Here is a 14,305-nt window from a genome sequence, read left to right on the forward strand (position 1 = left end):
CTATTTCAGTTAATAGTTGATAAAGCCTTCCTGTTTCAGACTGTACATGGTGGTATAATATGCAAGCAGTTCTAATTGTAATTTCTGTAATGTCATGGTTTTGTGATTTTCGGTTATTGGTATTCCACATCATAACATCATGTAGTGAATATACCTGGTTCTCAGAAGAGAAGGACTACTACATTTCCCAGGGTACTTTTCTCCTCTGTTACCATTTTCGGACAGAGGGAAAAGATAAAAGCTTGCAGATCATGAGACCTCGTCCCTTTTTTCTGCCGTCTCTCGTCTTGGCAGCACCTCGCTCTCCAGCCCTCTTATCGTCGGTAGTAGAGTAAGGCCTACCTTGATTTTGGGACATTCTCTCTCTGTGTATTGGATTTATCAGCTTAAGTTGTAATTATGTTGTATTATAGTGTGTTGTTTTGCATTCCGATATCTTATTTAGTAAATTAGTTTGTTTCTCCTCAGATTGTTGCCGCTGTTCTTTGCTCTCAGGGCCATCTCCTTACCATTTCCCCTTTTCCCTTTTCCCGGGGTGTGGGCCTGTGGGTCCCCCATCCCATTTGTCACGGAACCGGGCCAAACGCCCGTAAACCGCTGACATTTTTTAGAATGCGGGCAACAATCCTGCTACCTCTCGCAAGCCAAGCAAGAGACCCCTCTGTCTTTCTAGAGCTCTAAAAAATATGGGTTTCTTTTTGTATTTTTTTCTTATTTTTAACTAAGGTAGAGATTTTCCCAGGGTCCTGAAGGAATTGGCTGATGCTGTTGCAAAGCCACTCTCCATCATATTTGAAAAGCCATGGCTGTCACGCGAAGTCCACAATGACCAGAAAAAGGGAAACATCACTCCCATTTTTAAGAAAGGGAGAAAGGAACATCAGGGAACTACAAATCACTGAGCCTCATGTCTGTGACCAGGAAGATCGTGGAGCAGATTCTCCTGCAAGCTATTTTAAGGCATGCGTAAAATGAGACAACCAGCATGTTCTCACCAGGGGCAGACTGTGCCTGACCAATCTGGTGGTCTTCTATGATGGAGCGATGGCACCAGGGGACAAAGAAAGGGCAAATGAAGTAATCTACTTGGATTTGTGTAAGGCCTTTGACACGGTTCCACACCATATCCTTATCTCTGGAGAAATACGGATTTGAAGGGTAAACTATTAGTTGGATAAAGAGTTGGTTGGATGGTTGCAGCCAGAAAATTGTGATCAACAATCTATGTTCAGGTGGACACTGGTGACGAGTGGTGTCCTCCAGGGGTCAGTCTTGGGATTGCTGCTCTTCAACATCTTTAACAACAACACAAGTGGGATCAGTGTACTTCTGTAACTTCGCTGATGACAGAGCTGAGTGGTGCATTTGATACAACAAAAGGAAGTAATGTCATCCAAAGGGACCTAGACAATCTTGAAAAGTGGTCCCACAAAATCCTAATGGGTTTCTCAGTGCAAGGTGTTGAGCTTGGGTTAGGCCAATCCCAGATACATCTACAGTCTGGGAGAACTCTTTGAGAGAAGCCGTGTGGAGAAAACCTTAGGGGTTCAGATGGATGAGAAGTTGAGCATGAGCCAGCAGTGTGCTCTTGCAGCTCAGAAAGACAAATGTATCCTGAGCTTGATCAAAAGATGTGTGGTCAGCAGGGTGAGGGAGGGCCCTATTTGGAGTACTACATCCAGGCCTAGGATCCCCAGAACAAGAAAGATGCAGAGCTTTTCCACCTGGAGAAGCTGTGAATGTCCCATCTCTGGAGGCATTCAAGGCCAGTTTGGATGGGGTGCTGGGTAGCCTGAGCTGGTGGGTGGCAGCCCTGCCTAAGGAAGGGGGTTGGAACTGAATGGCCTTTAAGGTCCGTTCCAACCCAAGCCATTCTATGATTCTGTGAAACAATACACACTTGAACAGCGTGGCACATGATTACAGAAACAAAATGAAGTCCATTACAAAGTTTATTTAGTACTTTCATTTTTCAAGCCAGATCAATGTGGAAATGAATGACTCGCTGTCGTTTGTGTTTAAGGAACATATTTCTGGTCCTTACAGAAAGAAAGTAGCTACACTGCAGTCACAATAAAAAAAATCAATAGAAAAGAACAAAAATAGGGATGGATCAGTTTGATTGGGAGATTTCATTGGTAGCTTTTCCGAATTTCACTTAGCTTTCTAGGTCTTATCCATTTAAAAAATGTCATTTTGAGTGAATGAAAAGAATATAAACATGATTTTCAGTTTGTATTCTGTTATCCATCATGAATTACCATAACTTCAGTAACTATGCATCCCACCACTGATTTTCACAGGTAGATTTAATTATAATTTATGCATTTCATTATTACTTACTTATACCACGACAACTGCAAGCTTTCAAAAAATCACTCAGAAAATATGGCACAGCAATTCATGAGTAGTACCTGCCAAAATCAAGTCCTGCCAATGTACATGACATACAGGGTTTAATATGTTGCTGTATCTTCTTAGCTGAGCCATGGCATTTGAGATTTATACATAACTTGCAGGTAAATAAGAGGCAAATCCCAAGAGGAAAGAAGAATATGCATCCCTCTCAGTTTCATAGGAAATGAACATCCTTAAATAAAACACATTTCCTAACCTGTATTTTTTTTTCTAAATGTACAATGGTTCAAGTATTTGCATGTAATCTGAATCTCAAATTATACAGTAAATCTGATATTCTACATTTCTAAGTTTGTTTCTTAGTTGAACATGTATGTACTACCAAAGTGCACTTATATATAACTCTTCTCCTTAATTTCTTATTGTTATTTATTTATGACATGTACCAAGGTTTCCTCCTGAAGATGAAATTTCAAGAACTTCATATTTCATAATAGCTGTACAACACTGAAAAAAAAAAAAAAAGAAAGCACCAATCTAGATTAAACATGATTTTTTATTTAAATCCATTATGTACTGATTGGAGCTAAGAAAATGGAGTGCTTTTTAATGTCATTTAAAAATTAAATATTTACTGTCTATGTAATAGACACTGAACATACTCATAAAGTAAGAGAAACAATAAGGTTTTTATAGCAGCCTTGAAACTGAAACAAAAGCTTGAAGGGTATGTTTGTTTGCTAAAAGCTTTTTTTTTAGTACTACTTTTTGCCTAGTGATCAGCAAATACACAAACAATGTAAGAAAAACACAACACAACTTATTCTAATGTATTTTCCTCCTAAGTTTCCCTCTCATTCAATTTTTAACTTTTATACCTCAAGGTTGATTTCTTTATATTATTTTTGTTGAGTAACCATGCATGCTCATATTTGTTTCTGTACGATGGCTCTAAAGTGCCCACAGGCTATAAATTTACTTTCTGTCTGACCTCATTCCTAACTTGTTAATTTGCTTTCCTTCAGGGACATTCATCTGCTTTTATTTCTCATTTATCCTAAACTAATTGAAATGTAAAGTACATCAAGAACATGAAGACTGGGGAAAAAAAAATACTGCCTTAATAATAATACTTTCACATGCTATGTCTCATCTGTGCACACTGAACGGCAAAAATTATGAAAAGAAGTATGTTTCCCATCTGCTTACTTACACAAAAAAGCTTCACTTTAAAGAGAGTCTAGAGAGACAAACCAGAAGGAGCAGAAGAAGAAAGATAGTCATAAAACAACTGTATTTCTGCCAATAACTATCTGAACTACTGAATACTGAGATTATACTCAAAATTTCAGGTCTTCTTCACTGTACACAGAAATGAAAGAAGAGATTCTAAGACAGAAAAATTACAAACAGAACTAACAGAGCATGTTGTATGACAGATAAGATTGAAATTGTCATTTTTGAGTTGTCTTCTTGAAGAACAGCAGGCCTCCTTCTAGTACCTGAAGGAAAGCTGGGGAGGAACTTCTTGTAAGGACAGGTAGCCACAGGATGAGGGGAAATTATTTTAAACAGGAAGAAGGTAGATCTAAATACATATGGGGAAGAAATTCTTTACTGTGAGGGTGGTCAGACACTGGAACAGGTTGCCCAGTGAGGTTGTGGATACCCCCTCCCTGGAAGTGTTCAAGGCCAGGCTGGATGGGGTTTTGAGCAACCTGGTCTAGCGGGAGGAGTCCCTGCAGGGGGGCTGGAACTAGATCATCTTAAAGGCACGTTCCAACCCAACCATTCTATGATGTTATGATCATGACTGAATCCCAGAAAAAGCCTCGGAAATAAATTAATGGATTACCTGTAAAAAATCAGATAAGGTTTTATATATGAGCTTTCTGAGAAAAAACAATTCATCACATCTGGAACAGTGCTTACATATTGTGTTTTGTGCTCTGATATGTTTTCAAATTTTTTAGAATTCAAAACTAAGCATGAGTGAAAATTCATAAAGTTTTGAGTTGGATTCCAAATAGCACAGCTCAAGAATTTGCCTGTGATGTAGAAAGCAACATGAACAAATACTCTTGTGTTTGGAGAAGCATGCAAGAGCTGCATGGGATTAAACTGCTTTGCAAGGGCTTGCAAGCTTCAGCAAATTCTGTGTGTCACTGATAAAAAGGATGACAACAGGATTTTCGGGGTAAATACTTCTTCACAGAAAGAATGGGCAGCTCTTCAGAAAACACATGCACCCTACCATGGAACAGGTTAGAGATGCTATATAGTGTAAGTGTATATATCACAAGTGTATAGTGATATTAACACTCAGAAGACATACATAAAGACAACTGGGTTAAACATGTGTGGAGCACCAAATAGAAACAATGCAGAGAGGAACTGCAATTTGCAAGTACACATAATATGATCATTACTGAGAGAAAACGATGTGTCATTTTTGCTTCAGTAAAAGGATGGTTTCTCTTCGTAATGCATTTATATGGCAGGAATAAGCAATCTCACAAAAGACTGTAAGAAAAAAGACCAGAAGAGCGAATTTCAGAGCTACACTTTGGAAACTTACAGCACAAAGGGAAAAATAAAATCTCTGGTTTGACCATTATTGCCTGTAACAAGAGTTAGGATGAAACTGAAGAAAGTAATCAGAGATAGAAGTATAAAATGTCTGGGACGTTGTATTCTCAATCTTTTTATCAATTTAATGGAGAGAGAGCAAAATATAAGATTTCACTTAAAAGCACCATGGTATCGATTTTTGCTCTCTTTCTTCTGGCCATGGTCTTTTATTATAAAGCTGTCTCCCAGTTAACAAACAATTTAAAGAATTCATTGTAGGTACGATTCTCAAGGATTTGTAGAGTTTTTAGACTCTGCAAGTTTCAGTTCCCTATTTTTTAAATACTGTGAACACAAGGTGAGCCTTTAAAAAGACAAACAGTTAAGCTAAAACATTCTATGAAAGTCAGACTCCTGCCATTTATGATTAAGAAACATCCCTCACATCCAATTTTAAATTGATCTGATTACTTAAAATGTGTGCTGTTCAATATACAGTAAATCTCTATATAGAGCATCTAAAATGAAAATGCTAAAACAACAGCCTTTATCCATGAAATATTCTCTTCTACTGATGAACACTGAAGGACTCAAAATTGATGACTTACAATTAAAAAATATAGATAAGAATTAGTATGGCAAGGAAGAAAGGAAGACAGGTCTAAGATTACAGTTTTAAGTTTGTAATTATTTACTGCCAAAAAGAAAAAAAAATGCTGTGAAAAACAAAATGGATTTCAGGACTTAAACTAACAACAAAAAACCCAAACTGTACAGTCTTCATCAGAAAGCGTGAGGTTGTTTTGTGTTTTTTTGGTAGGACTCCCATATTAACCTATATTTTATAAAGACCTATGATTATTATTAAACTAACCTCTGATTATCTCTTGTAAATCCTAAATTAAACCCCAAGAATGGTGTAGACACCTGACTATATCTGAACTTTTGGTGCTGCGATAATCAGAAGTATGATGAAGGAAATCCAGACTAAATATTCACATATTATGAATATTAAAAAAGGCTCTTTCTCCATCCATCAAGTGCACTGCATATTTGAGAGATTATCCTGGCTAGATAGTACAGTTATTTTCTTATGACCTTGTCTGTTTGTGATTGTAGCAGTGACTAATCTCTGTTGAAACTTCCAGAATAAGGAAATGAGTGGAAGGCAAAACGTATTTTCTTCTCACAATCTTGGCTTAAGGAGAACTGATAATTATATTCCTGAAGAGACAAAAATTAAGTTTTACAATACCAACAAGGCATTGGCTCAGGCAAAGATCAAGGCAAAACACGCATTTTTTAGCCCTACCAATGGGTAACAATGGCTTTCGTTCTTGTATGTCTGCTATTTCTCTTCAATCAGCACCAAATACATGAATCAAATGCTTCCTTTCATTTCTCAACTATTCTATAATACATAAACTACTTTCACTCTAGTGAATGCATACAATTACACCTTTCAAATCCCTCCAGGGGAAAAGGAAGTCTGACCTCTTGTTGCAAATTCAAAATAATTTCAAATCCATGTCAAGAATGAATGATTATCATAATATGCTCTACTGAATGATTGGTGATTACATCATGTAGTGAGTACAAATGCTTTGTCTGAGTTCACAGTTAATACAGAAAGTGAAAAATAAAGATCCACAGTTGTCACAAATCATCAGAGTTCCAATAACCAGGGAGGGAACTATCAGTAGGTGACTGAGAGTTGTGCTTTTCTCCGTCCAGGTAAGACCATAGGTGCAAGGACTCAGCAGACAGAGGATGCTGTTTCCATCACTGGTCAGTGGTACAGCAAACAATATGATAACAGCCATATTCAATACAACTCCAGTTAACCTTCCCAGTTCCAACTAGGACTCAAGGTCTTGCAAAGCCAGTGGTTATGCCATTTGTTTTCAATATCTCCTAATGTATTACTTTCTCGTGCACAAAGCTTCTTATGCCCAGGCAAACTTTAACACTCTGTGATGAAATGCCTCCTGTACCTCTGTTGCATAATATTAGATCTTTGAGAATGACAATGTGGGTCTTAAAGAAAGCAAAGAGTAGTATATTTTGTGGTCAAGAATCTAAACACAACTTTATAAAATTGTAAAGACTTGTCATTGTAGAAAAGCAGCAAGAAATGAATGGAAACCCAATAAGGACTATGGCATCTAATTTAATCATTACTAAGTAGTGACATATTAGTAGTACTATTGCAGTTTTTAAAAGCTACAAATTCCATAATGACAGTTACACAAAAAATACTTACAATGTGGGAAGGAACTGTATGCATTTAAAAGTACTCTACTTATCATGCTACAAGACAGTTTTCGCAGTATCAAACAGTATATAAAACTAATCTTAAATATTTTTTCAATTAAAAAAATAATTCAGAATATGTCAGTAATTTCTAGTTGACATTTTGTTAACAGCAAATCATTGTACTCCTCCAAGACAAACCTGACGATTTTGATTACTAAGACTTCTTAAGTACGATTTGACATGAGTGATAAGACATAGCAATATGAATTTTAAAAACTGTCTAACATGTCAGGATCAATGAACGAAATTTACTTCTTTAAATCTTTGTTAAGCATATAATGCCACATATAACTTCAAATTTATTAAAGCATGTGCAAAGGAAAGATTCAATTTCAATCTTTGTCTCCAAAGACAGATAAATCAATGTATGAAGGAACTTAGGGGTAAGGTGAAAAATGAAATAGTGCAAAATCTGCTCTGAATTTCAATCTTATTACTAAATGACTTCTATACCTACAGTGGCATTCCTTGAGGACAGATGCCTTGGATTAAAAGTAAACAACTTCTGTTTTAACCAGTTACTTTGGAGCAACTCATCTGAGATAACTGAAAGAACATATTTACCTCCTAATTTTGAGAGTGCACATCAGTGGTATTGTTCTAACAAGAAGATATTAATAATGAGACTGTACTAAAATATTGTTTCTATAGGTTTTTTATGTCATGGATCATTGTTTTTGTAAACTAAACTATTACAGACTCTGCTAATAAAAATTATGTATTTGGACTAAGTTATGCTAATAAAAGATTATGTTATTAGTTACATTCTCAAGAAATGTCATCTTCTGAAAAAAACAAGGAACTGTAACTGAGGTCCCTCAAAGTACAAGCGCAAGATGCAGGCAAAAGCTTTGAACCAGCAAACACAAGTGTCTAGGGCTATAAACATAAATGGTCAATTTCTGATCAATAAAGGACTTTGGGAATACTAGTAATGGTGCTTTTAGGAGTAACTGTTAAAGAAAGACCAAGCAAGGTATCAAAAGTAGAAATGATCCTGAGCAAATCAGTAATGGTTCACACGAACATCATGCTCCTCAAGGATGGGCAACACAAAACTTGGATTTTGTACTTAATACTAACCATTGAGCATTTCTCTACTGAATGGAACATTGGCCTTCTGAGATCCTACTTCACCCTGGAGAAGGTTACTGCCAGTAAGCTTGGGACCCAGACAAGCAGGAAAATGGAAAGCATAACAACAGAGGATTATAGATTATAAAAACAAAGGACTATAAGAAAGTTTGTGTATATCAGTTTTCACAGTCTTGCTATTTGGAATAAACAGTATTAACTGGACATTTTGAATTGTGTTGGTTTTATTAAAACTTGTTGCTTCAGAAACAGTTTTCCATCTGCCTTCTCCTAAGGCCGGTGGCATGGATTCATTCAGATAAAGCGGAACTGCACACTGCAAGCACATTTCCTTTGCCTAACAATTCAAATCTGTTCCTATTTGGTGATAAACACCAGCAGAATACAAGAAATCACATTATCTATCAAGAAGCACTGAGAACAAAATACTTCCGAACAAAGCAAAGCAGCAAATAGAAGAGTAAGAAACCCTGGACTGAAACGAAACCTTATCTATACAACAACTTGCTCTGTTTAAAATGCACTGAGTCCCACAGAGCTCAGAAGGATCTACTGATTTTGGACTGAAAGCACAACAAGGCCTGAAAAATCAGAAAAATAATGCATTGCATATGGCTATGTCTCCTTTTTTCCTTCAGGAGCCAAGAGTAAAGAGCATCTTCACACTGTAAGAACCTGGTCTGTTCTAATTAGTACAGCTTAGAGCAACATGAACTAACAGAAATTCTTTGATTAGAACAATATTAAATCTTTGACTTTGCATAGTAGGTATGCTTCTTCAGTTCACATACGTTAGGTAAGATGTTTAGTCTGGTATGCTTTCCATGAGGATTGGCTGGTAAATCTGAAAGCAACTTCAAACGACATGACAAAGCACCCTGCACCCCTCTAGATTCTAATGGGGTCTTGTACTGATTTAGATTTGTGTCTGGATCTTAATTTAGAAAATATTTGTAATCTTGGAAGCGATTTTCTTCAACAAATATGTCCTACATCAACAATATGTCCTACAATGTCCATTATTACATGGATATGTTTGAACTCCTACATGTGAAATAACATTATTGAATTCATTATTGAATACAACTTTTACAGATGCAGATGGAAATAATTTAAAGTGAAAAACTGTCCTTCTACTTATTAACAATAGTGTATATTTCTGTACTTTCATTCTCAAGACAACAAGTATGTTTTTTAGCAAAGATACTAGAGGAAATTCTAATTTAAGAATTTGAGGCAACTTAAAATAGAAGTGTTCGGTGCAATTTCTGGATATACTGTAGACACTGACCATATGTTAGGTATTCTGCATTTGAAAATATTCCAAGTAAATATATGACATGAGTACCAGTGTACCAAGGATTTGAAAATCGCTTAAGAGGAACCTATTTATAAGACATATATATATCAAACATGTTATTATTGTGTTCATTTTTTTAGTTAGGAAAAAAAAATACTCCCACTGTAATTCAAAGCTAGCTCCACAAATGAAATGCTATGGTTTTTATTATATATATTATAAGAAAATATTTTTCAATACATTTCAAATTCAGATGTGTACACGGATTTAAACTTCACTGCAGGTTTCAGCAATCAATTTACATGCCAAATAGAATACACACAATATTTTGTATTTCCCACTTCTCCTCTAAGTTATGCATTTCACACAAACCTAAAACATGAGCATGGGTGAGGGAGTTAAAAACTACATTCCAGTAATACCTATTTTTCCCAAACTGAATATTAAAGAATGTGGGAATTTTGATTTTTGGGCTTTAGTTTGTCTATGTTTTCTTAAACATCTGGAACAAGAGAGAATAATGACAGCAGTCCAGGTGGGAGTTGCAGGGTAGGTTACCTCATATTCACATCAAAGCTGAAACCATAAACTATCTGTCTGGCAAACTGAATTAGCTGGATAGAGCTTTCTTTTCTCACTGGTTTTGAGCAGAAATTCTACTCAGGAAATCTGAGAAACATCATTATGGAAAATTTGAAATATTCTTTTAGAAGTTTTTCATTTTAGTAAAATAAATTCTCTAATGAAAATTCTTGATATATAGGACTAAATAAGAAAGCTAAACTTAACATTTCCAACAAAATCTACTCTATCACAGACAGTCAAAGGAGACTCTCAGCATACACTATTTTCTTGCCTGCCACCAATGAGACCAACACAAAGAGAAAGACAAGACTTTTTATATCATTTAAATACAAACAACAAAAACAACTACAAAAAAAATGGAACTAAAAATAACAACAACAAAAAAATTGGGGGCAAGCAAACTCAAAGGGCAAATTTGTTATTGCATATTTTACCAGATAATTTATCATGGACAATGAGAAATGGCACATATCACATCTAATTACTTCTTGGGCTTACATTAGCTATTTTATTATGTGAAGTGTTACATCATTAAATTGTGTTTTATATACATTTATAGATCATTAACTAATTATATCTAATGTGAAACATGGTAATTAAGTTTTCATTAATGACATATAATTTGATGTTATTAAAAAGTGATAATTTTATTCTACTTAATTTTAATGCAGGAATGAAGTATACTATAGTTTAATTACAGCTATGTAAACAATAAAACGAGAAGAATTGTTCTAATAATAGAACCATTTCCCCTCTTAAGGGAAAATTTATTTATTTTGGTCATTCTTAGTCTGAAATTGACTAACTTGAATTGTACTTCTTTAATTAATGAATAATTCAAGAAATCACACTGGAAGTAGTACAGAAAGTATTGGAGAAAAAGTGTTCTGGTATAATGTATTACTTTAAGCATTTCCATTGAACAAAATTGTTCTCTTCAGTTATTTGGAAAGGAGTATTTCAAGCCACTCTCCAATTCTTAGGTGAGAAAATATGAATATTATAAACACAGGTAACATAATACAACATAGATAGGAGTTTCTACACTGGCATAATCATTCCTTAATCCAGGGAACTGTTGATATGCACTAAGAATCGTTATTTCTTTGTTCAATGTCTGATTCTGCACTTATACAAGTAAAAAAGCCTTGCTCCTCTAGATATCCTCCTAACTTCTTAATTAAAACTCTCTCTTAAACTGAATGCATAAATAAACTTTATCTAAATGAGAAGACCAAAACAAATTATTTTCATGTAGTTATTGTCTGATTGCTATTTATAAGATCATGACATCACAGATCTGTGAAGAGGCTTGTAGAAAACCTTACAGAATCAATGAACCCTGTTGTGTGTATGCCTGCCCCAAATCCCAACTGAAAATTCTATAGTTAAATTTTAATTTGCTATCCACCAATACACTTTTTTTGCAAAAATGGGGACTGAAAGATCACCCTAGATCAGACATATTCAATCTGCAGCCCCTGGGCTGCATGCAAACCAACACAGCTTGCATTGCGGCCTGCATCCTCTGCTGCCATGTCATCAAGGCAGCAGCTCTGCCCCACCAAGAGACCCAAGACGGCACAGTGCAGTGCTGACAAAAAATACAGCACTATACTTAATTTGCAAGGAAATTCTGTCAGTTTTTGAAGATTACAATGTGAAAAGACATTGTATGGAGAAATATGTTGTCAAATTCAACACATAACAAGGAATCATAGAATGGTTTGGGTCTGAAGGGAACTTTAAGATCGTATTGTTCCAACCCTCCTGCTATAGGCAGGGACACCTCCCACTAAACCAGGTTGCTCAAAGCCCCATCCAGCCTGGCCTTGGATGCTTCCAGGGAGGGGGCATCCACAATCTCACTGGGCAACCTGTTCCAGTGTCTCACCACCCTCACAGTAAAGAATTTCTTCCTAGTATCTAGTCTAAATCTACCCTCTTTCAGTTTAAAGCCATTTCCCCTCATCCTGCCAGTACATGTACTTGTAAAAAGTCTCTCCTCAGCTTTATTGTAGGCACAGTTCAGGTACTGGAAAGTCGCTATAGTGTCTCCCCAGAGCCTTCTCTTCTCTAGGCTGAAGAGCTCCAACTCTCTCAGCCTGATCCCATGGGGGAGGTGTTCTAGCCCTCCGATAATTGAATGCTTTGTAAAGACAAAATTGGGGAACTGAAAAAAGTCTGTCATCTCAACAAAATATTTTTTTAAAAGATAAAACTTAAATGGACTGTTATAATGGCTAGTTATATTATAGCAAATCTGATTGCAAAAAAATTAAAATCATTTCCTGGTGGTGAGTTTTTTAAGCAACATGTGGAAAGCAGAACAGATATCAAGTGTCCTGATAAAAAAAAATGGATTTTTCTAAAATCAGTTTGACTATAGCCAGGTGAACTGAAGAAATAGGAAAATCTATTAAAATCTGGAGAAAAAAGCTGCTAATTTCAAATTTTATGCTTTGGCGATAGATGAAAGTATTGATGCTACAGATGTGGCTCTATTTGCCATTTTCATTAGAGGTATTGATAACAAATATAATGTCACTGAAGAAATGGCTTCTTTGATGCCACTGAAAGACACAACTAAATCTCTTGATTTGTATGAATGAATACGAAAATACATTAAGTTATTTTCTTTAACCTTTGTCAACATATCTGGTATAGTTACTGATGGCATCCTGGTGATAGCCAGTAAAGAAGAGGGACTTATAAAATTAATAAAAGATGAAGGAGTTACCACCAGCAACTCATGTTTGATGAAATATCACTGAGTCAGACATCAAGAAAACTTATTCACAAAAAGTTTAAAAATTGATAATGTCATGCAAATTGTCATCAAAGCTATGAATTTCATGAAGTCCAAGGGACTAAATCATCACTAATTCTTGGAGTTCCTTAGAAGCACGGATGTTGATTATGGGGCAAATATATCCCTCGCTTCATAGCCCTATTCATGTCACCTCTTTTTGGCAGCACGCATGGTTGTGAACAATTATCATCAAGGATGAAGCAAAAGAAGAGTAATATTTAATCAAAAATCTCTGACAAACACCTTAATAACTCACTAGGAATGGCAACCACTGCCATGGAACCAAACTGATGCATCAGTTTCACAAAAACAAGGTCAAACATCCCACTAGTTTTTTTTGTTTCTGTTGCTCTCTCCTCTTTTTATGTTTTAATAAAAAATAAATTTAAAAATGAGCTTTGTTACTTAAATACATTAAAATATATGTTATACATGTGGCCCAAGGCAATTCCTGTTCACTCAACACAGCCAGGCAAGCCAGAAGGTTGGACAACCATGCCCTAGATGAAGCATGTCCAATCAGTGGCCAGCAGGCCGCATGAAGCCCTGAACAACTAGTAATGCAGCCCCACCAGATCATAAACTTTCAACACTGATATGTGATTTTTAGTGATAATTCTCATGAATTGATTGCAAGTTGCTCAAGTGCTGATTGCATAGATGACAATAGAATACTGTGGAGGGAAGGGCACAATGTAGCATTAACTCCACTCTTTGCACTTGCCACAGGTACTCAGTCAAAGAGAAACCCACATTTATTACACGTTACATGCACCTGTACCACTTGGTGAGTAAAACACAGTGATTACCAATAATAATATTTCAACATATCTACACGTGTGTACCCAAGAAGACGTTTTTTGTTATTAAGCACACATATAACTTTTCTTCTTGAATTATTAAACTTGAGCTTGTTATTTTTAAAATAATTAAGTAAGCTAACTGCAGAAGAAATATCCAGAATATTTGTGCAGTGCTGAAAAAATTTGTAATTTTCAATGTCTCAAGAAGCTCAAAAACAAAAAGTATAAAATAATTTGCAAGATGTTCTTAACTGGTTTTGCAGTATGTATTTGATTAGTGTCTCTGCTATTCTGACCATGTGGGGGCAAATGGCAAGTGATTGCCTAAAAAAATCACGTATCAATTTGCTAACGAAGCACACTAAAGGTGGGTTTACAGAGGATACGAATTATACCTACATTTATTCACTTTTTCTCAGAATTTGTACTTTTGCCAAGTAGCGTATTTAGCAGCCACCTTTTTGT

This window comes from Numida meleagris, chromosome 1 (assembly GCF_002078875.1).
Source record: "Numida meleagris isolate 19003 breed g44 Domestic line chromosome 1, NumMel1.0, whole genome shotgun sequence".
Taxonomy (NCBI): domain Eukaryota; kingdom Metazoa; phylum Chordata; class Aves; order Galliformes; family Numididae; genus Numida; species Numida meleagris.